The sequence below is a fragment of the Pectinophora gossypiella genome, chromosome 19, assembly GCF_024362695.1.
Source record: "Pectinophora gossypiella chromosome 19, ilPecGoss1.1, whole genome shotgun sequence".
Taxonomy (NCBI): Eukaryota; Metazoa; Arthropoda; class Insecta; order Lepidoptera; family Gelechiidae; genus Pectinophora; species Pectinophora gossypiella.
This window is the reverse complement of record NC_065422.1, coordinates 8,002,813-8,029,481: the sequence shown is the minus strand read 5'-3', so window position 1 is coordinate 8,029,481 and position 26,669 is coordinate 8,002,813. Positions and strand designations below refer to the sequence as shown.

Genomic DNA, 26,669 nt, shown 5'->3' with positions numbered 1-26,669 from the left:
GAAATGAAATTAAATTGAGTATATATTTATGTAAGGACGTAAAACCCTGACCATAACCGCATTTGAGAATTTCGAGAGCCCGAAACTTGTCTCGAGCAATATTCCCCTATTCGCATCATTGGCTCTTAGTGTGGTTACCGCGGCTCGTTACACGGCGTTACGCTCCAACGCGCTACGCCTTGTAGCAAAACGCTACGATGCTACGTCTCAATATACGCATGCACATAATAGTAGAAGCCTTATATGTTAGGATTAGGCAACACTAAAACTATTTTGCTTAAATTGACACATACATTTAATATTTAAATAACACTATTAGGCTTAATTTATTTTAGTCTGTTTCTTCAGAATACTAGACAGATTTAGTCTGTTGGTTCACAAACTGCTGAACGTGCTCCGTTCATGTTTCTATTCACTTCTATGCTACTTTAGAACAATGTACGGTCACGAGCATTAATATGTATACACTGTGGTACGGTCACGAGCATTAATATGTATACACTTTGGTACCATGTCACATTAACTTTTTTGACAAATTGAACTGTAAGTCTCACTAAATGTCAAATACGTTAGTGCGACAGAGTCCTAAAGTGGGTACATTATATTGCTCATGACTGTACCATGTCACATTAACTTTTTTGACAAATTGAATTGTAAGTCTCACTAAATGTCAAATATGTTAGTGCGACAGAGTCCTAAAGTGGGTACATTATATTGCTCATGACTGTACACAAGATAACTAAAGCATTCCCATATAAAACAGCTCGACCAAATTAATGTCGAATACATATAAATATATTAAACCACACACAGGCATTGCTAAGTGTAAATTGGATGTAGTTACCGTCTAACTTTAGCAATTAAGCATAAAACATGATATTTACGCTGTCCTTATGCGGGTTTCATTACAGAAATATTTTAACTAAGAAAGTACTTAGTAGTTAAAATATTTTTACAGTCCTATATTTACAGACAGGCATCATCATCATCAATTTAAGAGCCACGCTCTTGTCGATGCAGCATTTTCCATTCCAGTCTACCAAAGGCCAATTCCTTGACTTCCCTATAAGACACGACGTTAACCTTTTCTTTAATCTGTTCCATGTAAGCTCTTCTTGGTTTTCCCCTTCCTCTCTTTTCTTCTAGCTTTCCTTCTATTATGTTTTTTATAAATTCGTCGTGTCTTGTATAGAGAGAAATAAATATTATAGAATTTCACACATCATTCATAATTTCCCAGAACCTCAGACACACAAACGCCCACTTTCTTACAAACGGGGGTCTAAAAAGGCCATTCATGTTAAAAGCAATATTCATCATCATCAGCCCATTAACGTCCCCACTGCTGGGGCACGGGCCTTCCCTAAGGACGGATAGGGAGATCGGGCCTTAAACCATCACGCGGGCCCAGTTCGGATTGATGGTTATTAACGACTGCTAATGCAGCCGGGACCAACAGCTTAACGTACCTTCCGAAGCACGGATCAGCTCGAGATGAAAACTTTTTTTGTGGTCACCCATGCTATGACTGACCTTTGCGAAAATTGCTTAACTTCAACAATCGCAGACCGAGCGCGTTTACCGCTGCGCCACCGAGCTCCTCAAAAACAAAATTTAACATTTGCGCATATAAAGGTAGATGCGCAAACCACAAACGTCAAATAGCCATATTGCTTTTTCAAATGATCTGCTTTAATTGAACCTTTTAACCCCCCTCTGACGCTGACTCAAGGAGTGCATTGAGCATGTGCAAGGCACCACCTAATTTTTTTTTACCCATGATGGGTTTGCTCTTGGCCCCAGACTTGCCCGAAGGCATTGACGAGGCCTAAGATGGAGCGAGCTCGCCCAGAAGGTGCCTGTTCACTCTAGCCTAGAAATCACCCGGGTTATATGCATTCGGAAATACAGAAAACGACAGAGAATTCCACTGCCTGAATCCCGTCTCGGCTCGTTGTGACCATCAGATTGACCGGTCACCGGCATATTTAAAGTTGAAATAGTGGTATAGTCCAACATACGTGTATTATGCAATGGAAATATTTATGAGCCAAAAAATGTTTCTGAACTCTATTACTACGGTTAAATTTATAACACGTACAGCCTATAAGTGTTCCGGTAAAAAAAACTTGACAAATATTAGTTTCTAAGAAATATTTCGGATAGATAGCGTCATAATAATGATATTGAAAAAATTCGTACCTATGGATAGGATGGATGACTTTAAATGTTATTTAATTTCTTAAATATTTGAAGCAAAAGTATGGTGAAAGGAACACAGCAGCACTGATAGGGAAGCAATGATTAGGCATCATTTCAGCTTTAAATATCATTGAGCGGCCATTCTGACTCTAGTGGCTGGTTTTCACCCACTTCCTTAGATCTATATTATGCATCAGTTGGGGAACCTGCCAACCCCATCAAAACTTATATCTACATGACATGATCATATACCTTCAAGTATTTAACTCCACGTGAGCCAACCTCTACCTAAACCACTTAATTGAAATACTTCAGAACTCACAAATACCTTTAATTTACTAGGGCAGAAAAGTTTACTTGACGCATAATATACAGGGTGTCAGTGACATTATAACGAAAACTTTGAGTGATTCCACGTGTCACTAACACAGTGTCACTAACAGCCATACGTACGAACTTGTATGGCTACCTGTATGTATTTATGTGGGGTGTAAGACGTGACATCCTAAAAACTACTGAGAGGGGTAATTCAGCTGATTATTCTGAGTCCTCCGTGACGACCTCCGTGGTCCAGTGGTTGAGCGTTGGGCTCACGATCCGGAGGTCCCGGGTTCGAATCCCGGTGGGAACATATCACAAAAATCACTTTGTGATCCCTAGTTTGGTTAGTACATTACAGGCTGATCACCTGATTGTCCAAAAAGTAAGATGATCCGTGCCTCGGAAGGCACGTTAAGCCGTTGGTCCCGGTTACTACTTAATGATGTAAGTAAGTAGTCGTTACATGAGCCATGTCAGGGGCCTTTGGCGGCTCAATAATAACCCTGACACCAGGGTTGATGAGGTTGGTAATGTACCTCTCAATCCACACGATAGAAGAAGAGAAGATTCTGAGTTAATATCAAGTGGAATTTTTCATCGCAAAAGTATAGAATTAAAAAAAAATGTGATATTTGCGACGGAAAATTCCACTTGATATTGACTCGGAATCATGGTTTGAATTATCCTCCTTAGTATTCGTAACGATATTCTCTTAAATTTTGTACCTGATGAGTGTTTCCCATTTGTTCGGCCAAGTAGTTAAAGCTCGCAGTCACGTCAAAAAATAACATAGGTACAGCAAACAACACTAATGTACTCTCAAGCGTTTAGCTAAACGTCTTCAAAGGCTACCTAAAAAGATAAAATGTTTCATCACAGTCGAAAGCACTGCCTGGAAAATTCTCAATTTTTTTCACTTAACTTTAAAATTAAGCGCCGACGAGACCTAATGAGTTTTGCCCGGTTTCATAGGGTGGCTAAAAATTAAGTACTTTTTGAGGACTTAGGCATTTTTGTTATTATATTTTGATATACCGGGTGTTAGTGACAACGTAACGAAAACTGAGGGGGATGGTTCAGAACAAGATTCTGAATAAATATCAAGTGAAATTTCCTGTCGAAAAATGTATGTAAATTGTAGTGTTTTTTTTTTTATTATTTTAAGATCTATACCTTGAAACGGAAAAATCCTCTGGTTATAAATCATCCATCAAAATTTTCATTACGATGTCACTAACAATCTGTATAATATCTGAAGCCAGGTTGGAACGACAATTTAGATATCATTACCATGGTTGTACTCAAAAATATCTATATTCTATATAATAACATACATTCATAACAAAAACAAACACAACTTAACCTAAAAAAGTAAAAGCGTAAAAAAAAGATACTCCTCACTGCTTTCTGTTAGACCAACGAGATAGATAGGTCGTGAGTCGTGAGCCGTAATATTAAAAATTATTTATTTTATTCTTGGTAATAAAATTTAATTTCGTGTATAAGACCAAAGTTGTCTAGTAAAGTAGATTTCTAGGAAGCATGGTAGTACTATTCCGTAGCAAATGAGGTCGACCCCGTGCCGAGTTTCAGCAATAAAACTGGATATTCCGTCATGAGGGGACAATTTCACTCTAATTTTGAGAACTACCGAGTTTTACCCGGGATTTCTAAAATTAAAATATGACTAAGTAACAAGTCAACCTGAGTTTCATATTATTCAGAAATCTGCAAGTAAGTAGTACTGGTTGAGTTCTAGTAAAATGTGGTTTAACATAAACTAGATATTAACAGAACACGTGTCGTTTGTACATATACGTCGCATTCGCAGGTACATTGTCAAATTCGCGGGTACATTGTCAAATTCGCAGGTACATTGTCAAATTCGCAAGTATATTGTCAAATTTGCAAATATATTTTCAAATATTTGTGAAAATAAAGAGATGGAGCAGATTGTCCATCTAATGTGTATCTATTATAATTTAGTGTGTCAAATTAGCGTGAGTTTATGCGTATGTATAATTTCACTCGTGAAATTCTCTAACAATAATTTCGCTAAAACATTTATTTATTTAAATTATGGTTTTATTAGTGAAATTATTATTGGATATGAGCCAAAAAACGACTACTTAGTATTAAGGACAAATATGTTCGTATAATCCTACATAACATAAACATACATAAACTGCCTATATACGTCCCACTACTGGGCACAGGCCTCCCCTCAATCAACCGGAGGGGGTATGGAGCATACTCCACCACGCTGCACCACTGCAGGTTGGTGGAGGTGTTTTTACGGCTAATAGCCGAGACCAACGGCTTAACGTGCCCTCCGTATGTATAATCCTACTAAATTAATATTCACAAGGAACCCACAACGTCTGACTCCTAGCACAGAGTAAGCAAGAGTGAGGGTAGTTGGCGTCTCGATCGGACTTCGCACCAAAAGTCTGTAAGCCATCTTCTGACTACTTATGGTCCTGGGTTGCGAAGCCCGTTAAGGAATATAAGTTTATGTATCTACATAATCGACGTTGGTTACTACCTCACAACCCACACGATAGAAGAAGAAAATATAGTGAATTGTCACTCAATCAAGAAAAAAATCAAATGTGTCCAAGGTCTTTTCTATACTCAATAAGTTCTAAGAGTTCGTTAGGTTGAACTCTTACAACTAAGAACTATCTACCAATTTCCTTAGTAAGTACTGATAAATTAATTGAAACTGAGTACTTAGTTGAGAACTAAACAACATCAACTAGGTCTAACTTTATACAATTAGTGTTTATTCATTATCCAGGAATAGGACGAAACGGCGAACTATAGAACTCAAAGTATTTTAATTAAGTAAACTACTAATTTTCGAGACAATGGGACGCTTTCTACTTACTTTAAAGTGCCAGTTCAGATAAAGGGCAAACTATACAGGGTGTTAACGATATTGTAACGAATACTGAGGGGGATGATTCAGCTCACGATTCTGAGTTAATATCAAATGCAGTATTTTAAAATTATTTTCCACTACAAATGCATACATACATATGTAAACTCACGCCTATTTCCCAACAAGAAATATAATTCTAACAGTCTCTGCTTACCCCAGTGGGACATACCAATGTATTAATCCAAAAACCATTTTGTTACAGGTACGCTATCCATTTCGCTCCGCGAGTTAGTAAGTTTATGGATTCCATCCAACAATTCAATATCTAACTTTATTCGTGTTTTCAAGTTAGTCGTCGTGAAGAATACTTAGACACCGCAAAGTCTTAGCTGAATACATTACCAGGAGTTTGCTCATGAATCTATTATGGGGAACCCCAAGTTTTTGGACAACTTTCTGGTTTCATTGTTTCAGTTTTAAAGATAAGGGTTTCCTCTTTAATGTTGACATGTGCGCTGTTTTCCCTGGGTTTTTTCGTGTTTCAAGAATACCTATTGATAAAATGATTTTAATATGCTTATGCAGGAGCTCGGTGGCGCAGCGGTTAACGAGCTCGGTCTGCGATTGTTGAAGTTAAGCAACTTACGCAAAGGCCGGTCATAGGATGGGTGACCACAAAAAAAAAGTTTTCATCTCGAGCTCCTCCGTGCTTCGGAAGGCACGTTAAGCCGTTGGTCCCGGCTGCATTAGCAGTCGTTACTAACCACCAATCCGCACTGGGCCCGCGTGGTGGTTTAAGGCCCGATCTCCTTATCCATCCATAGGGAACGCCCGTGCCCCAGCAGTGGGGACGTTAATGGGCTGGTGATGATGATGATGCTTATGCTATAGATCTATTTTGTAGGAAATTACAGTACTTACTGACATTACTTAACGATGGCGTTTTTGGAAATGCCAATAAATATTTAGTAAAACGGAGAAAACAAATTCGTATAAAACTGTAAAAGTCAAAAAGATTTCTTACCTGCCTTTTATTAATCACTAGTTTCACTCGCGTCACACGAGGTGACACTATGTAGTTATCATATCACTAGCTTGTGCTCTGCGATACGTAGCCGAGACACAAACTGCACAAAAATTATTATTTACCTATTGCTTACCCACAAGTTTTTGTTACCTACATATCTATGTATAATGTAAGACGGACATCGTAGATACCTAGCATCGACACAAACCATGGTTTAACGATGCTAGTTAGCATAATCACTGTGTGTACTAAATTTTTGAAATAAAAAAAAAACGGTTCCCCTTTCCTAAAGTACCAATTTTCAGCTTCCTACCTTGAAAACTGCGAAAAGTCCCATATAAAATTTCACCCGCTCTTTGAAGGGGTTGTGTGCAGGTTCGGGGGGTTAAAAAAAGGCAAAAACTCCATCTCCAACCCTTAATTGCCTCCACTTAAAAAATCACGTTAATTAATCGCTCCATTTTACCTTGAAAGACAAACAAACAAACAGACAGACACACACATACACTTTCCCATTTGTAATATTAGTATGGACAGTAATGAAAATTTTCTGACGTAAATTGCAAGTTACCTTAAAACAGTCGCTACTCGGTCGAACAATTTAAAATGTTGAGAACTCTCTAAACAGCTTGAGCTTAATCACACTCGAAATAGCTCAGCACACTTGCAATTATGCACTCTCCGTTACTTACTTTGCAAGACCTGGTGTAAATATCTGTTGAGCCTTTAATCTCTAAGGTCTTCGCACACAGATGATACCGGGAAAGTTCCGTACAAAATTTAAAATCTCCGGTTACGTTTTTTGTTCAAGTTTAGACGCGTAAGGTCACCAATTCACCTAATCACATTAACTTTTTAGACAAGTTGAACTGTAACACAAGTATTATAAATAAGATATTAATTCGACTCTTCCTCGACTAGACTCGGCCTTAGCTTTAGTATTTTATGTTGACATTTACGTCCTCGACTTGAGGACGTTACTCACTGGATTCAAATTCAAAAATATATTTATTCAGTAGGTAACATTTAGGTTACACTTCGAATCGTCAAAATTAAGACAACAAGCCTGATGGTGCCCAGTCGGGTGCGACCCTATCGGACCGATAGCGATAAGATGCTGAATGAGGGAAATCGTCGAGCGCAGCGGCGGTATTCCTATCGGTTTTTGTTATCGTGAGCTTATGGGCCGCCTCTATGGCTTACTAAATGTCAAATATGTTAATATGATCATTTCAGGCCTTTACATTTTTACCAGATGATTCAAACAGCGCTTCTGTGGCAGCTTTTAAAATGGCTGTAAAGTCCGATGCGAGAGCGACAGTAGCGGCCGCACGACTGGCATTGTTAATATGATAGAGTTCTAAAATCTTGACTGTACTCATAGAAATCCCACTGCCTCGCAACGCAGTTTCATGCAACTCCCTTCTCCACCACTTATATACAACGTTTCCGTTACCGTTACCACCTCTGTGTGACACTTCAAGCTCAACCCTTTCGCCGCTCTTTTTAATTTAAACAAGAACACGATTACCGCCGCAATCTCGGCTTTGCGGGGTGGAAACTCGATCTCAGCACAGAATGCAGCTTCCGAGACCAAAACAAATTTCATCCGTTTCCAGCGTGGCTCTCATCAAATATACTGAAATAGGTAAAGGATGGCTCCTTTGTGGGGACTTGCTTTGCATCTCGGGGCTGGTAAGGTCTTCCTTACAGCGGAGAATCTTTTAGTCTATACTCCATCACTCCGCAATCACACTCATTTTGTTTCTTAATTCTTGATGTGATCAGCAAAGGTACGCAATATCTGCTATTTCCTTCTTTCTTTTTTTGCCTTTTGCAATATTTTTTCCCTTTATTCGGTATTATCTTGGATCAGGATATTGGGACTAAGACCTTATACTATATATCGATAATATCGTTAAGTAATTTTAGTATCTCAAATAAGGTCAAGTATTGTATGGGATCCGAGGCAAATCTACTGTAACGCAAAAAAGTTGTATATATTTTTTCTTGTTATGTAAACGTTGAACGATTTTATGTCTAGTTTTGGGTTTAGGTAGGTTCCGTTCTGAAGGTGAATCGGATGTCTAACTCCTACTTGTAGCTTCTAAACTACGCTTCTAAATTCAAGAGCAACAAAAATTCCTCCGTGGATATATGTGAAATCGCTAATCGCTGCATAAAACATCGCAGCCCAAACACTGCAATCTCTTTGCTCGGTTAGGCTTATACGCCACTGCATTGCTCACTAAGGCTTAACCTTTGAAAATACAGCCTGTTTCAGATTTACCTTTGAATAATGGAATAGAAAAGTTCTCTTTCTTTGATATATGTGCCTTTGTATCGTGACGCCTTAAGAAAGGCTTTCGGCCTTTTGAAATCTTTAGCTTCATAGTAGGACTGAAAAAGATAGAGGTTGCAAAATATTGAATTGTTAGCTTTGTCGGATCATAACAAGTTCCGTGGACTTGTGGTTGGAGCGGGCTCACGATCTGAAGGTCCAAGTTCGATTCCTGACAGGGACATTGTCGAAATTACTTTCTGTTATGTCCTTTGTTTATAGGACATTGAAAGAAAGAAACATTTGTTATTTAAATAAGCCACAGATGCAAATACATTACAATAACATCACTCATTAATCACCCGATTGCTCGAAAAAGTAAGACCATATCTGATATATTATGACCCTTAGAGTTGACATCTATAAGTCGAATTTTACAATATGCCCGCAATGATAAGCAATGGGAAATCTATGGCGTTTCATTAATCGCAATCCAGCAGAAATATATAATTTACACCATGTATCAATTAAATTTATGAAATCAAATAATGCAAGGAATATACTTCCAGGTAGTGAATAAGTATCTGAACGAAAGAATCCTTTAGCTCGACTCTTTGAAAGTTAGTCCTGGTTTGTACAAAGGCGTTCTTTTTGTTAAGTAATTGCACGTTTCAATAGATGAGCCGTATTCTAGACGTGTGCTGGTTCAAGAGGTGTAGTCCTATCTATATAAGTATCTACTAGTATTTCGGAATCTTTGTTTTTTTTATATATGTTATAAAAAGTATAAGAATTATTTGTTTATTTATTTTAAACAAAGAATAGGTTTTAATTCTCTACAATTAGTTCGCTAATTCAAAATTCGAACAGGTCTTTCATAATGACGCGTTTGAGCAAAAGAACAATTTACGCTTAAACGGGAATTTCTAAGGAAAACCGCGGTGGGGAGAAGCAATAAAAAAGAAATGAGGAAAATAAGCAGCATCCGAAAACGTCTCATTATCGCCTTTGAAAGTGTACAGAACGAGAGAACAAAGGGTAGACTGTTGGAAAAAAAGAAGTAGGTGCTCTTGGCACTGTGAAGCGTGTCAGATATTTATTCAATGACAAAATCGTTGCTTTATAGTTTTATTTCTAGTCTTGCATGTTCGGCTAAGTAGTTTTCCGTCCAAGTAACGCCATTTGAGACAAATCTTCAACAAGCCAAGTCAAAACTAGTCTATCATGGACATACATATTGTTGTACAGACGACATATATTGACATATATTTTTAAATGATGATTGGGGAAAAATTTTAACAAATTGAAGGCATATCGACAACGTTCATTTCATATTTGTTTTATATTTTATGTTTTTGCATTGTTATATTGGTATCCTGTAATAATAAATACATTTCTTCTTCTTCTTTAATTTTAAAACTAAATGTTTATAAATAACACAATATCGTAGGTCGAGGCTAGTCGTTCAAACGCAATGAGCGCGTAGCATTGAACTTGAATTGTGGCGGGCTCTGGTTGGATTAGCGTGGATGTGACTTTACCCGACTTTGACAAAATGAGTATCGGATCATTGTTAAGATTTTTGGCAAAATGTCTGCTCAATTTGTATTTATTATCGTGAAGAAAAAATAAATAAATTACGGTTCCATAAGACATTTTTCGTTCAGGATTATTAATTTTGATTCCTCCTTTTTGCTTGTAATACGACTAACATACAATTGAAAACCATCGAAGAAAGTTGTATACAGTTAAAGCGTAAAAATTGTTTGTTCGTTATAACTGCAATTTGAGCATTTCTTATTCAGCGGTAAAATCAAAAGTGCGTTGACTTTAAGTCCAGAAAACTGGGTACGTTTTTTTATTCCATTTTTTTCTTAATTTTTTTTAAATAGGTTAGACTTTTTACAAACCGCATCCAGTAGTTTCCAAACACACGTCGAGTGTCATTAGTCGTCTCGCGGCAACCGACCGCGTCCCTCCTCACGCATTCGTACGGAACGCGCCTTCCTGTGGCCTTCCCAATTTTGAATTACGAACGAATTCTCTATGGAAATTATTTCACCGAGCCCTTCTGCTGGGTTATATTAACATATTTCTGAAGCACTTTCTAATTCTGTCGGGTCTTATCCTCATTTATCTTTCGTCGTGTTTTATTTAACATATTTTGGTTCGTAAATATTTTGTTGAGTTAATTATGTTTGTAAGTTTTATTAACTGCCAATAAAAATATATTTTTTGAGAATGCTGCATTTATTACCTACATTAAAAAGTTACAATACAAAGCAATATCTTTACGTTGTCAAAACTGAGTTTGAACCAAATTAAGGAATAATTGTTATTTTCATTTTAACTTAAAACCAATTAAGCTATTAAAGTATCGATAGGTACCAATACTGGGTGGTATACTTTATGTTTTGGTTTTATTACATCCAATCTAGTTCAATTTACTTTCTTACGTTTTATGATAGCTACTCCAGTAGCAAACATAGTAAGTACTTAATATTATGATTACCTTATAATAAAAGTATAGTTCGTCATACCAATTAATAATAAATAATATTAATAAACACGTTAAGCCGTTGGTCCCGGCTCATAAACCACTAGACCACGGAGGCGTGGTCCCGGCTATTAGCCGTAAAACACCTCCACCAACCCGCAGTGGAGCAGCGTGGTGGAGTATGCTCCATACCCCCTCCGGTTAGTTGAGGGGAGGCCTGTGCCCAGCAGTGGGACGTATATAGGCAGTTTATGTTATGTTGTAATATTAATAAAAAGGTTTATTTCTCTACTTAAAAATATAAAATAAAATAATCTTTGTACGCTAAGTCTATGATACAACACAAGTGTATTTTTGTATGTCAGGATCGAAACAATTGGAATTCTATAGTCTCTGCTTACCCCGTGGGAAATAAGCACGAGTTTATGTATGTATGTAAGTATTTTAAGCTGGTGCTTGTAGAAGGATTTCCCTTGTACTACAGGTCACCAGGCCCCAACCCTTGGAAATCATTTTATCTATTCTAATGCGTTACTAAGTTAAGTTATTAGATATATTCATAATATAATCAAAAATATAATATTTATGTTATCAATTTCACGATAAAACAGAAATAAAGGAAAAAATAAGAAATAGCAAAACAGACAGGGACCTTCGAAATATGCAAATGCATGTGTGTGTGAGAGAGAGGGTATGTGACAAGAATTACTAAGATAGATAGATAGATAGATAAAATATTTTATTGAGCACAATGGACACAAAATACAGAGATAAGAACAACACATACAGAAAAGCACAACAGGCGGCCTTATTGCTCATGCAGCAATTTCTTCCAGGCAACCAAGATGTTAGTCTTCCCGGGCATGTCGTACAGTCTGACAGAAGGATGTGTCCTGTCCAACATGATAGGCTAAGGCCTTGTCACCGTAAGGTTCGTCATATCCATCTTATGATTTCGTATCAAGAGTGGCTGCAAGTTGACTTTGATTTCTTCCATTCCATTATGGATTACGTTTGTGAGGTTATATTATGTGTTAGCATCCACAATGAGCAGTGGCGGCCCTAGGGCGGTGCGAGAGGTGCACCGGGCGCCGAAATAGGGGGAGCACCAAAATTAACCAAGACTGGTCCAGCTTGGCCGCAAACTTACTTATCGGATTAGATTGCGGCCACATAAAACTCATACTGAGTGGCCGTAAACAACATTTTTCAAAGATTTAAACAGGTAAATTTCAGAAAGCACCTAACTGATGTTGGACGCAATGCAAAGAGTCTCATTTAAGTAGTTAATAAAAAACGTTTTTATTGACGTGATTTACTACTAGGCCGCATTGAAAAGTGTAAACCGGACTTTAGCTGATTCCCTTTAATCGACTCGAATCTGACCTGCAAAGCACGGAAGCAAATTACATATGACTTTTTCCCGTGCTTTAAGTATCTGTTTGCATGCACTTGAAGTTTACTACATGGAATTTAATTGATATAAAGTGACATTAAAGCAAAGGTGATAGCATCAAGTTACATTTATAAAATGTCGAGCTACATAAATCAAGGAGAGGTTAGGTTAGGTCAAGTCTGAATGTTTTATATTTATTTATGTGCTTCGGAAGGCACGTTAAGCCGTTGGTCTCGGCTGCATTAGCAGTCGTTAATAACCATCAATCCGCACTGGGCCCGCGTGATGGTTTAAGGCCCGATCTCCCTATCCATATCCATCCATAGGGAAGGCCCGTGCCCCAGCAGTGGGACGTCAATGGGCTAACGATGATTTACACTATGTCTGTGTTCATAGATGCTCGTTATTTTTGAAAATACCTATGCTGTGTATATAGTTTTATTGTTTTTATTTCTGAGGAATGTTACACCCCTTTGTAATAATAGCTTGATATTCATAACAAAATTAAAACAGCAAGAGCTCGGACATAAAACATCGTATTTCGTGTAGAGTAATAATATTTTTTGTCATAAAGGCAAATGTGCTAATATGAAAATCGGGTTTGTCCCGTGTTCATTTTAATGATAAAGTGCCAATTTAAAAGCAATCGTAGGGGTTTGTTTTAGAACTTGTGTTTAAATGTAAATTTTGGTGTAAGTAGATGTATCTGTATATATTTTTTGACGTGACTTACTGTAGATTTGCAGCAAATGGAATTAACTACTTGGCCGGACAAATGGGGAGCGCTGCGCTCTCACCCTGCACGAAAATTAAGACAACAGACCTGAGGGTACCCATCTGCTTAGTACGTAATGATGTTCAAAACTCAATTCAACCAACAGAATGTCTTTGAATAAGTATTTTAAATTACAAAGAAGTTCGTTTATACCGGTCCGGTCAATCGAACACCCTCCTTTTATTCGTGCACTTCCGAACGCACTGGTCTAGAACGCACCTTCCGCCTGTTGCCGCCTTTTTCGAATTTCGAACGCTCGCTGACAATGACAGGAGCTTAATTTGGAACTGACTGTACAAAGGATACTTTTTTAAAAAGAAATACTGTTTTAATTAAAAAGAATGGATTCCCAGTTGTTTGTATCGGAATGAATTTTGAATATAGTCAGTTAATTTTATAATTATACGCTGTAATTGAAAATAACAGCAATTAATAATTTTGTTACAGTCTTTGATCATCATAATTATTAATTTAAGAGCCACGCTTTTGCGGTGAAGCATTCTCCATTCTTGTCTATCCAAGGTCAATTATATGTTAGTTTTTGGTAGGCTTCTTCTAAAATTGGCATGTCATACCCCTATACTCTCCGTAAGGGAACAACTTAAGAAAATATAATGATTAAGTATGAGTAAAAACATCCCGTGGGAATCGTGGGATAGTATACCAGGCCGTTGTCACTTCCTGTCGGCTGGCAACACTTTATATTTTTATATGCGGGTAGTTCATAATGGTGGTATTGTTTAGTTGGCAGACGCTAAGTGAATGGGGAGCGTTAATAGCTGTCGTTAGGGTTGCTAGAGACGAAAATTTTAGTACCTAATTTTCTTTTTGATTATTATCTAAGTAAATTATACAATGAATGGGTTCAACTATCTAATAATTTGGGCTTCTCGTAAAACTGTCCAAATGTTATTTATTAGTAATTTCTAAAATGGCAGATGATATTATTATTGCTTCATCGTGTCCATCATGTTTATCAACGACTCGTATCATTCATAAAATATAAGTCAAAAGCTTCAATTAAAAAAAAACAAAATTTCAAATCACACAACCATCAATAAAAATTCAAAGAAAATTAATTATAAAGATTTATCGTAATTAAGACAAATAACACGTACTTAAGTCGTTATTAATACGATTGATTAATCAAATTAATATCGAATCACTTCTGACGTTGCAGCCCTAGCCCCGTTTACAAACGATCAAAATAGTGATGGGGTAATGATATCGATAATTGGTTTTCGCGTAAATTTTCAACCCAATACTATTTTAATTAAATCCTGTTATCGGTAAAGTACACGCCAACACTTCATTAATTTTCTGAGCGTAAAGATAACAGAGCGTAAACAACATTTCATCCTATTTAACATGTTTCATCGAACGATGTCGATTACTCTAGCCATAGAGGCGGCCAATCAGCTCGCTACAACAATCACTTCAGAACCCCGATACCGACCCCAACAGCGTGGTCGACGGTTTCACTCATTCAGCACTTATCGCTATCGACCCACTAGGGTGAATTCGTTCTTTCGCATTTTATCCTCTCAAACGACGCCTTGGGTCGAGGTTCTTCGTATTTTGACAGAACGACATGACTTATTTGGGTTCACGTATTAGCGCTAATCGACAAAACGACATAATTATATCATCAGAATCGATAATGTGACCGTGATAAAATTTTATCACATTGCGCATGTTAGCCCTACTGAAAAGCATTTTTTTATCATTTTAGAGTAGGTATAAGTTGTGTTGCGTGTAAAAATAAAGTTTTCAGCTCGAGCTCCTCCGTGCTTCGGAAGGCACGTTAAGCCGTTGGTCCCGGCTGCATTAGCAGTCGTTAATAGCCACCAATCCGCACTGGGCCCGCGTGATGGTTTAACATTTCCCTATCCATCCATAGGGAAGGCCCGTGCCCCAGCACTGGGGACGTAAATGGGCTGATGATGATGATAAGTTGTGAGAAGACATTCGACAAAATGTCGATGTCGATATCCCAACAACACTACGTCATCACTTAACGTTGGAGTAAACAAGCTATGGCCGTACATTCTCTAGATGTATTTATAAACACAAGTTATCTATAATATAAACATTATATTTGTTTACCTTATAATTGAGAATTTCACTATTCAGATATGATTCATTGTTCTAAGTTAGGCAAATTGAATAAATACATAACGTAACATTGATAAATTCACGCCTTTAATATCTCAAGGGGTAAGGTATTTTTTTTTTGACGTGACTTATTGTAGATTTGCCGCAGATGGCATTAACTACTTGGCCGGACAAATGGGAAGCACTGAAGGCTCTCACCCGGTACAACGTTTAAGACAACAGGCCTGAGGGTGCCCAGTTGGGCGCGAACCTCGGCTCAGGGCGTCGTCTGAGAGGAAAAATATTTGAAAGAATTAATCGACCCTAGTGGGTCGGTAGCAATAAGCGCTGAATGAGGGAAATCGTCGACCACGCCGGCGGGGTCGGTATCGGGGCCCTGAAGTGTTTGGTTTCGCGAGCTGATTGGCTGCCTCTATGGCTAGAGTAATCGGGTTGTCGGGAACAAGGGGTAAGAATAGCCATAAGTAGTAAGAGAAAAATTGCATCCACTTTTGATATCGAGTCCTAAACGGGATATTATGATGAACCGTTTGGCGACTGATACATACATACATACATAAACTCACGCCCGTAATCCCAAATGGGGTGGGCAGAGCCACAAGTAATCAAAGACAACTTGCAGCCACTGTTGATACGAAGTCCTAAGATGGATATGATGAACCTTATGGTGATAAGGGATCAGCCTATCGCCCATAACATTAGTCCATCATGTTAGAGGACGCAATCCCTCTGTCGGTTTTTACGACATAGAAGCACTGTTTGGCGACTGATGACCTCTCTAAAAAGGTCTAAAAAGATTTAAGCGCGGTAAGAACCCGTTATTATGTGTTTGGCTTCCACAGTCTCATTTTCAGACAACAGCTTATACGAAGTTCATAAAACATAAAGCAACGCTAAACAGAAGGGTATTAAAAGTTTAAATTGTTTAATTCATATAAAACTAGCTGACGTTTTAACAATTACCAACTGAAAGCTAAATGGGAAGTAGTTTTTTAGTGCCAACGTTTTGAGTCAGTTTAAATTACATATTCTCATTCATTTAGAATGGAAATGAATCTGCATATGCAAAACACAGCCTCACTCTTCCATTTATTAACTAAGTTTCGCACCCTCAAGGAAATGTTGGATTCTGAAATAAATATGCTGAAACTCCACATATTTTTTACCCGATATCTAGATTTACACATAACATAACAGAAGCACACGGTCATATCCCAATTGGGGTAGTCAGATGTACATCCATCGCAAGATGAACTAAGTACCCACGCCTCACATAGCTTTTTGTTAGACCAACGTGATAGGCGATAGGTAAGTAAGTCAGTAAGCAAACTCTTTATTTCCTCTTCAAAAATACATGGTAATATTTGTAGAGGCTGGAGCCTAAACTAGGATACCCTGTGGTTTAGGACTCCAGGCCTCCACCTCCACAAAGTCATGGTCAAGAGAAAATAACAAAATAGAATAAAGTGTATACTGTATGTTTGTGTCTGTGTGTGTGTGTGTGTGTGAGAGAGAGAGAGAGAGAGAGAGAAAGAGAGAGAGGTAATAGTAATCTATACAAACACAAGCACGTGCGAAAAGCCAGTTATAGAAATGAATTAAGTACCACAACAAAAGCACAATAATACTTACACCACATTCCCATGCAACGATGCACGTTTTTAATCTACTTTCTGGCTGGCAGAAAAGAAAAAAAAATCTCAAACATTCTATGCATTCGTAATATCTTAGGGACTCAAACAAATGACGCAGCATTCCAACTTTGAATTAACATAATAGACACGGACCTACACCAACACACTATGATAATATGTTATGTATTCTTAAACGACTAGAATCTATTCTTGAATGTAACGGTACTGTAAAATTGGGTAGTTTCCTAGGTCAAAGATAAATTATGAAATTCTAATTACTAAGTAAAAACAGATCTAAAGGTGACAAAAACATTTTCTTTTTGTATTTAACTTATTTATGAATTTTAATAAAGAAAAATGTAATAAATTATTGCAATTTTTTGTCATGTTTTTCTATGACGTCTCAGGTTGCGTAATTTCGTGTTTTGGCGTTTACTAAAAAGTTTCTGAATTGACTTGTTGGAACCTAGCTTATACGGTTATACGGTTCTTTAAATTGATAGGATGATAGGGTCTTACGGAGTTGAAAAGGCAGTCAAACATTAAAACAAAATAATATAAAACGTAACGAATACTGAAAGGCATCCCTCTCACAGAATTACCAAAATTCAAATTCAAATTCAAAAATATCTTTATTCAGTAGGTAACATAGTTACACTTTGAATCGTCAATTTTACATAACGAACGTCTCATCCGCCTAAAACTACTGCAGCTTCTCACAACCTGTATAGCCGGGGAAAAGAAGCTGCAAGAAAAACCTCGGCACAGGGCCCTAGACGTTCTTTAAAAAAATAAAAATAAACATAAAACATAAAATATTGGTATACAATTGAGTAATTTAGCTGCCTAATATCAGTTCTCAGACAGTTAATCCCATGCATTCATATCTTCTAAATAATCACTAACTTTATAATAACCTTTTTTGTAAAGTTTTTGTTTAACTACTGTCTTAAAACACCCATCGAAAAAGTAAAGAATTGAAGATAATTTAAAAATACTAAAAAAAGAACAGAATTTTGCGACGGAAGATTCCACTTGATATTAACATGGTTATGGCCTAAATCTTCCCCCTTAGTATTTGTTACGATGTCACTAACACCCTATAAAACCTAATCTGTGGTGGAGGACAGGAAGTCAATTAACAACCCCGGCATAAGTAAATTTTAGGGTCCTCATAGGACCTTTATCCTGGAATGATGTAGGTGCAGAATTTCCCAAAACTCAACAGTGAAAACAATTAGTTAATTAATTATATCTTATCACATAAACCAACAGTGAAATTAATTGTTCAGTAAATTCGTCTGAAAGTGCGCAGGCGTGGGAGAGAGTGGGAGTAGGATGTCTGGTCAACGGTCAGGTCACAAGGTCGAGAAATTTCTTTATTATTTAATTACTTTATTTTATTCGGGATTATTATTGGCCCGGATTCCTGCAGACACCTCTTAATTTTACTTTAAGTTATACCTATCATTTTCTTATCTACCGAAAAGGAAAGGGACCGATGGTTGACAGCTCTTAATTTTAGGAAGAATGAGTAAATGAATGTAACACGGGCGAATCAAAAAGGTATCTCGCTGGTATGCAAGCCGCTTGACGTGTGTTTAATTCTGTCGGGTTATTAGCCAATGTAATTTTTATAGGGTTGTTTTAGATTTGTGCTTAAAATTGACGTGTATTCCATAAATTTTATGCTTGTCGATTACCCGTCCCTTCACTGTGACCCTGTTGTACACAGGCATGCTTCTGAATCGGGGAGCGCCGGTTCAAACCCCGGTAGGTACCGGACCTGCTCCTATAGTTGCATTTTTCACTAACACAGTTGCCTCAACCATTATAGACGATACGGCTCATCACCTGTCACGTTAGTCTAACATTTTTTTTTTGACGTGAGTTATTGTATATTTGCCGCAGATGGCATTAACTACTTGGCCGGACAAATGGGGAGCGCTGAATGTGCCCATTTGGGCGCGAATCTCGGCTCAGGGCATCGTCTGAAGAAGAATATTTGAAAGAATGAATCGACCCTAGTAGGTCGATAGCGACAACGCCGGCGAGGTCGGTATCGGGGTTCGTTAGTCTAACAGAAAGCTCGGTGAGATGTGGGAGAACTTCGTCTTGCGATGGATGTACCTCTGACTACCCCAATTGCGACTTTTAGTATAACATAGTCGAGAACGATGTTATGTTATACTAAAAGTAATAATACCGTCACACAGTCAAAGCCATGCTCAAACCATAGCTACATAGGTTCTCTATTTCCAGACATCGCTTGCTAAAAGCTAGTTACCACTAGTGATTTCATTAGTCGACCACAGTCTCCCGTCTAGCCGTCTGGTTCACAGACAGACATAAAACACCTAGGAGGGAGTGGCACCATGGCTATGTTGTATACAAGTTATAATGGAATTTGCTAGATGTTGTCTAGGGCAGGGATCGTCAACGTTTTGAGTCGGAAGACTCAAAAATTACAATTTACATAATTTATTTTTTTAAAGAGCCACATTTTTTCTTGTAAATAATAAATAGTACATACTTGCATATAAATAAAGTTTTTTGATAGGAAAAAAAATATAATATAAGTAGAGTTTTTACAACAGACAGACAGACAGAGACAGAGGGATTGTGTCCTCTAACATGATGGACTAATGTTATGGGCGATAGGCTGATCCCTTATCACCATAAGGTTCATCATATCCAGCTTACGATAACGTATCAACAGTGGCTGCAAGTTGTCTTTGATTGCTTGTGGCTCTGCCCACCCCATTAGGGATTACGGGCGTGAGTTTATGTATGTATGTATGTTTTTCACAACAAATAGGAGTTTCCAACTAGTCAAATCAATTACTTTTTACTAAACGTCAAAATACGAAATTACTATGGATTTTGTACGAAAAAGCATACTGACTGTGACATCATAAAAAATCGTGATAAAATGTCGGACTTATTATTACGTTTTTGTTGATTAAAATTAGTAAATAAGTCAATTAAAAAAAAGAAATGGTATTTCGTTAGTTTTAGATTTGTCTTTATTTATTAATCAGAATTTCATAATTTATCTTGACCCTAGAACACGACCCAATTATATAGATAAATATAAATTATATAAATATAGGTATAATGATGGTACTATTCGATAGGTAATCATTTATTATTTAGGTACTTAAAAATGAAAGAGAGTGCAAGTGCCTGGGAGATAAAACTGGCGCCTAACGCTCGTTAATCGATTCAGAACGATTTTTAAATGTACTTATCTGTTTTTAAAAAACAAATAATATTTGTCTATGGAAGACAAAGAGCCGCACCTTCGCATCCAAACAACCTCATGTGGCCGCGAGCCTCAGGTTGCCGACCCCTGGTCTAGGGGGATGTTGTTTGAGTCTAGTCAGATGCAATTTTGAAGTTCAAGCTATTCCTGGGATGGCATAGACGTTATTATATTATCTACGGAAGTGGTTGAAAGCAGTAGTTTGTAAGGTAGTTAAGAGTTTTTCTTTTTTTGTTGACGTGACTTATTGTAGATTTGCCGCAGATGGCATTAACTACTTGGCCGGACAAATGGAGAGCGCTGAAGGCTCTCACCCGGTACAACGTTTAAGACAACAGTCCTGAGGGTACCCAGTTGGGCGCGAACCTCGGCTCAGGGCGTCGTCTGAGAGGAAAAATATTTGAACGAATTAATCGACCCTAGTGGGTCGATAGCGATAAGCGCTAATTGAGGGAAATCGTCGACCACGCCGGCGGGGTCGGTATCGGGGTCCTGTAGTGTTTGGTGTCGCGAGCTGATTGGCTGCCTCTTTGGCTAGAGGTAGTTAAGAGTGAAGTGCTACTTATTGTATGTACAGGTAGGGTCCTGAAGTGCTACTTATTGTATGTACAGGTAGGGTCCTTGTCCAAGTTGCAAACGATAAGACAATCGACAGTTATATTGATAAAAATATATGATCATCGACATGTTACCTCATGTCACGGACCTCAAAATATTTTTTTAGAATTCTCAGCGGTATGGAAAACATCGTGAGGAAACCCACATTCCCGAGAAATACGTTTCAGATGTATATGCGACCCAACCTCTATTGGGCTGGTTTACCCTTCGCGAGAAAGAACGTCAGACAGGCAGTTGCTTCTGTAAAAAACCGGATCTGTCAAATCTTCGGGTTAGGTAAGCGGACCCTGTGAAAACGGGATAACGCTAGGGAGATTGAAGTGTATCATCGTATTATGATAATCCCTTATATTTAGGTATGTCATTGTTGATTGTCATAATGGTTTGCAAGTTAGCTAACCCCTAGGGGTCCTAGGGCCTGTATTGATTTTGATTCGACTGTACGGAGCAAAATATATAAAAAAAGAAATTGCATTTTAGAGCATACTTTAATAGAGCAGAATTTTTATAAATTCCATAACAATTCTTAGAATTTCGTCGCGTCTGGCTGTTTGAAATTTTTTATATTATTTATAATGGAATATACTAGATTCTTAAGAGTCAGATGCAATTTTGAACTTCTAGTAACATTCCCTGTGGAATGCGGTAGATGTTATTATATTATGATGTACGGAAGTGGCTGAAAGTTGCGACAGAGTTCGTAATTTAGTTTGATAAAAGCTAGATAGAAAGGGATATTGATTTTTATTCATTTTTTTTTTGACGTAACTTATTGTAGATTTGCCGCAAATGGCATTGACTTCTTGGCCGGACAAAAGGGGAGCGCTCAGGGCTTTCACCCGGGATTCAATATAACAAGGTATAAAAGTATATGAAAAGATTGCAAGATGTTGTATTGTGATAATTTATCATCAGGTTCTATAAAATTATTCTCTTTATAAATTGCAACATGATTTTTCAGCTCGACTTCAGCGAGAAACTTAAAGGGTTATCCAAACTGGAAACGATTATGACAATAGACAGTGAGAGTGATAAAAATGTATGGCTTTGACACTTGGGGGATTGACCCCTAGATCAGGGGTCAGCGACCTGAGGCTCGCGGCCACATGCGGCATAAGATGACATGTCAATACCATACATTTTTATCACTGTCAATGATTATTAGTCATTTGCAATTTGGGTTCCTTGGCCCCTTGTTTAAGTCGCTGAAGTCATGTTGTAAAATCATGTTGTAACTGGCTAAAGCCCCGGCTGGTAAGCAAGCAGCACATTTTAATTAATATCATTGTCATTTCCAACGTTTTCTACCTAATAAAGTTCTAAAATATGTTCTCTAATATACCGAGCAGGTACTACGAAGCTAGTTTAATATATAGATTAATGTTATCTCATGCCGGAGTCCCCAGACACATATATCAAGTGCCCGAGACATGTCTCCAAGATTTACTTCACTAGAAGGGTGCATAGGGTTCCCTACCTCAAAAGGAAATAAGGAACCCTTATAAGATCACTCAAGTGTCTGTCTGGCAAACCCATTTATTTCAAAACTTGACATCGAGTCGTGAATTTTGTAATAAGTAGTTGTAATTGTATTAACCCGCTACGCTATGTTTGACTGAGGCTGAGAATTCAACAAAATTTTACTTAAAGTTTGATTGTTGACATTTTATAACAAATACTTTTTATTTTTAAATTTTCATACAATCACTTTTGCTTCTGACTGTACTTTTTCTCATAAAATGGGACGAGTTGACGAATGAAAATATTAATTATTTTGTTTGTCACCAACTCGTCCCTCATGGGCCGTCGGTATATTGAACGAGTTGACGAACGACTCAATACTTGTCATTTAGGTTTTTCTAGAAAGGATAGCATAAACTCGTCTCAAAATTAGGGTTTTTTAGAAAGAAAGAAAGAAACGTGTATTATTTAAATGATCATAATTATTCTCCTTCCTCTATCGTGGGAGTTGCGAGGTGGACTACCAAACTCAGTAACCCTAGTGTCAGGATTATTACTGAGCCGCCAAAAACCCCATACATATCTCATTACATGGAACTTAAACATAGCTGGCGAGGAGTACATGTACTACACACCTCTACCTACCCTTTCAGAGATACAGGCGTGATGCCATGTTATGTTTTTGATAGAAGACCATTTGAAAATTTATTTGTTCAGTTTTTTGAGAAATAAAAAAGAGTACGGAACTCAGTGCGCCAGACGAACTCTTTACTTTGCCGACTTTTTTTAAACTATTTAGATAGAAAAATACTTATAGAATGGCGTTAGTTTCGATCTAGACGTCATATATCTTTGTTTTGTTAAAATTGTAAGACTAAATACTGCTGAAAGCGCTGTTGAAAGCTTATAAGTACTTACATTTAATAGAAACAGTGCTTAAGTAGGTAAAGTCGCTTTAATCGAGAGATAAAGTCTGTTTCTTCTTCTTCGTCGTTCCCTCACTGCTGAGGATCGCGACCACAGGTTATGGTTTTCCACTCGGTACGGCTATATGCTGCGTGGACCGCCCTCTGTATGCTGCCGCCCACCGTCTTCTTCACGATGTCAGACCACCTCGTAGGCGCCCTTCCTCGCGCACGTTTGCCATCCATTTGCGCAACGATGATCTGCTTCTCCAGACTGTGCTTCGGAGACCGCATAATATGTCCGAAGAAGCTTACGCCACGATTCCGGCATATTGAGGAGAGCCGCGTCGTGATCTTGAGCTCTTTTAATATGGACTCATTCGTACGCATCGCAATCCAAGGTATGCGTAGCAACCTACGCCAACACCACATTCACCAAAGTCTGTTTAGGTATCATTAAATTCATAATACCTAAACATTGTTTCTGCAAAACGCGATGAGGCTTATCAGCTTCAAAACGAAATACGAAACTATAAAATACGAAAGAAGACCTTTGCCCCCTTTTGCCTTTGAGTTGGGAGGTCCCACTTCCACTGCGCCGGGTTAGAGCCTTCAGCGCCCCCATTTGTCCGGCCAAGTAGTTAATGCCATCTGCGGAAAGTCTACAATAAGTCACGTCAAAAAACCCTCCCATTGCTGGGCAAAAGTCTCCTCCGACCTAGACAAGAAGAGGTGGACGCGACTTGTCACTAAACAATTATTCATATCCCTTGAGAGATAAGAAATACAAGCACAACTATTCAATCAAAATACTTATGAACTACTTGTTAAAATATTTCTAGCGAATGAATCGTTTCTCGCATTAACATTGATGATATTGTCATAGATAATTAATTCCAAGAGCCCTATTAAAAGTATTAAATAAGTTTACGTAAAGCAGAAACTTTTGTTTTTATAAGAAAATTGATTAACGAAAATTCATCTGGCTTCAACTTTGGGATACTTAGAAATTTTGACAGCGTAATTAACACTTTCATTGCGGGCAAAGATCATAGACATGCAAATAGGTAGGTATTTTGAAATTCTATATTAAAAAACTTAAATTGGTTAAAAACGTCATTTGTCGTATTTGTATTATCGCGTGTTGTCATTTTTTTTCACCTTACATTCATCGACAAAGAGGTATTCTCGTTACATAGAGGCTCTAGGGTATAATTTTCGAAAAAGCTTTACTTGAATCAACTTGCATGTTGCTCGGAATCCTTTTAGTGTATTAAAATAATATGAAACCGACATTCCGACAACCGTTTCTAGTATCGTGACTGTTAGTGCAATACTATTCATACTTTATGCCTATCTGGGTAGGCTCAACCGTTGGAATTATCCTTTTGAAGATTATAATTTTGATGTAGGTAAGTACCCAATGGCCCCGATTCCTGCAAACACCTCCTAATTTTACTTTAAGTTATACCTGTCATTTTAAATTTGTAAAGTAACCTTGGTGAATCAAAGACGTATCTCGCTGGTATGCAAACCGTTTGACGTGTGCTGTCAACTTAATTCTGTCGGTAAAATTTTTATAGGGTTGTTTTAGATTTGTGCTTAAAATTTGCTTAAATTTGATATGTGTTCCATAAATTTTATGCGTGTCGATTACCCGTCCCTTTCGTTTTCGGCGGATAAGAAAATGACAGGTATAACTTAAAATAAAATTAGATGGTGTCTACAGGAATTAGCACGAATACCTAATTTCAATTAGGATAATGTTTTACTTATCAAGTAAGGTTAAAACGAAACTAGAAAGTAAGTTAAATTAAATTAGATTTCTGTTTGGTGTGAAATGAGAACCCTCGACGCTCCCAATTTGTCCGGCCAAGTAGGTCCCTACAAATAATCAAATGAATCCTTTGATCAATATTAAAACATAAAGTAAGGCTACTGCGATACAGGGGAAACCCTAGTGCAGGGCCCGCTATTAACTTGTATTAATTTTACTTTATTTGGGAAATAAATATATTTTACTTAAAAAAAAACACACAGGTACAAACCCTATTAGGTTGCACAAAGCAGCACTAGTGCCATTAGAAAAAAAAACCCTATTGGGTACTTACTACTTAAATATTTTACAATTATTATTATTACCTACCTACCTACTGGTCTGATTGAATCAAAAAAGTACCACCTACCTACCTAATTAGGTAAGACAAAAACTATTTGTGTCTTCAAAAATCAAATCACACCAAAATAACTTATAAAACAGCGTGATTTTTCCGAAACCACCGAACAGATGGCATTTAAGTAGGTAGGTACGTATACATACTGGTGATATATTTTTATATCATGTCCGTGGCAATGACCGCGGCTGACGAGTCGGTTCATGGCCGTTTAAAAACGTTCGAAAACGCTTTATCCTTCCTTGTTCGTCGCTGCCGTCACGGACAATAAAGGTCTTGTTTCATACAATTTTCGAAAGAAAATCTGACTTATGCTTCCGTAGACTTCATACAAACCACCCTAGTATAGTCGAAAATAAATAAACGCCGCAGTCAAGTCAGGGGCGGCGCAGGGCGCACGCACACACACATACACTATACTCATACAGCAGCATAAAGGACGCGCGGCGAAGGAGAGGGCGCTTCGTTCGCTCAGTCTCGCGCCGACCGCTTCAGAGGCCGGACGCTTGTCGATCATGCGAACGGGAAAATAAACTAGTTTTGTTCCGAATTACCCCATTGTGCGATCCAAAAGAATTTTACGTGTGTATGGACTAAAAACTGTGCTGTGTGTTTTTCAAAAGTGAACGGTTCGTATCCTCTTTTCGTACGCCGGCATTCACATGTTCAATGTTTACATCTGTAGTTATATCCAGACATGTGTTTCGTTTTTTTTTTCTCCCCCTTGTTGGGTATTAATATACGGGTAGATCGGGCGTCTGTATGAATCACACAGCGGTAGATTAATAAAAGTCGTTTCTGTTTCCAGATAAAACTGTTTGGGATTGATTTGGAAGCTGTGAAACAAAGGCTTGAAAGGTGAACGTACTTCGACTTATAGCAGGTATGTTCCATGCTATGATTTCGTATTTACAGTGTATTTTAGATTTTATACGTCAACATTCCCAAGTGTGATAAAACATACGTTTTCGAATCGATTTTTGAATGAAGAACCAGTAGTAACGTTCGCGACTATCCGTTTTTGGGTCGATGACCTCCTTCTGTGCTATTGTAGTTTAAGAGCTGTGTACATTTTTAATTCTAATTGCGTAAGAACATGTAGGCAGGTAATTAT

At 37.7% G+C, this 26,669-nt stretch overlaps 1 protein-coding gene across 5 annotated transcripts in view; it reads left to right on the top strand.

Annotated features, from left to right (window-relative positions):
* LOC126375645 (brain tumor protein) overlaps positions 1–26,669 on the top strand; it is a 626,498-nt gene that overhangs the window by 407,682 nt on the left and 192,147 nt on the right. For 3 of the 5 annotated variants that reach the window (XM_050022678.1, XM_050022681.1, XM_050022679.1), the window contains exon 3: positions 26,364–26,438. The gene's annotated coding sequence lies outside the window, so the exon portion shown is untranslated. Of the gene's footprint in view, positions 1–26,047; positions 26,185–26,363; positions 26,439–26,669 lie in introns of those variants that run through there. The other 2 variants (XM_050022677.1, XM_050022682.1) reach the window with 1 other exon arrangement.